Raw genomic sequence first — 317 nt, 5'->3', positions numbered from 1 at the left:
TGGAGTTGATAACCTTTTATAATATTGCTAGTGTGAGAGACCAGGTTGAACCAAATCAAATTCAGGTTATATTTGTCAGCAGAACAACAAATTATAAACTGATATTAAAATGTTTCATATTAATAATTCAGTAATGATGTAATTCATAAAAACCACCTGATGAAGGTCTTGAGCAAAACGTCTAGTGGGATGAATGTAAAATAACATGAACATTTTATTATCAGTTTATAATTAACTGCCATGTTGTTAGCCCCTAAGTATACTTTTGCTAGAATAAAAATGTTATTTACCTGTTTCATCTTTTGTTTGCAGTATGG

The sequence above is a fragment of the Cryptotermes secundus genome, unplaced genomic scaffold (genome assembly GCF_002891405.2).
Source record: "Cryptotermes secundus unplaced genomic scaffold, Csec_1.0 scaffold509, whole genome shotgun sequence".
NCBI lineage: Eukaryota > Metazoa > Arthropoda > Insecta > Blattodea > Kalotermitidae > Cryptotermes > Cryptotermes secundus.
The sequence above is the reverse complement of the archived record's forward strand: the minus strand, read 5'-3'. Positions refer to the sequence as shown.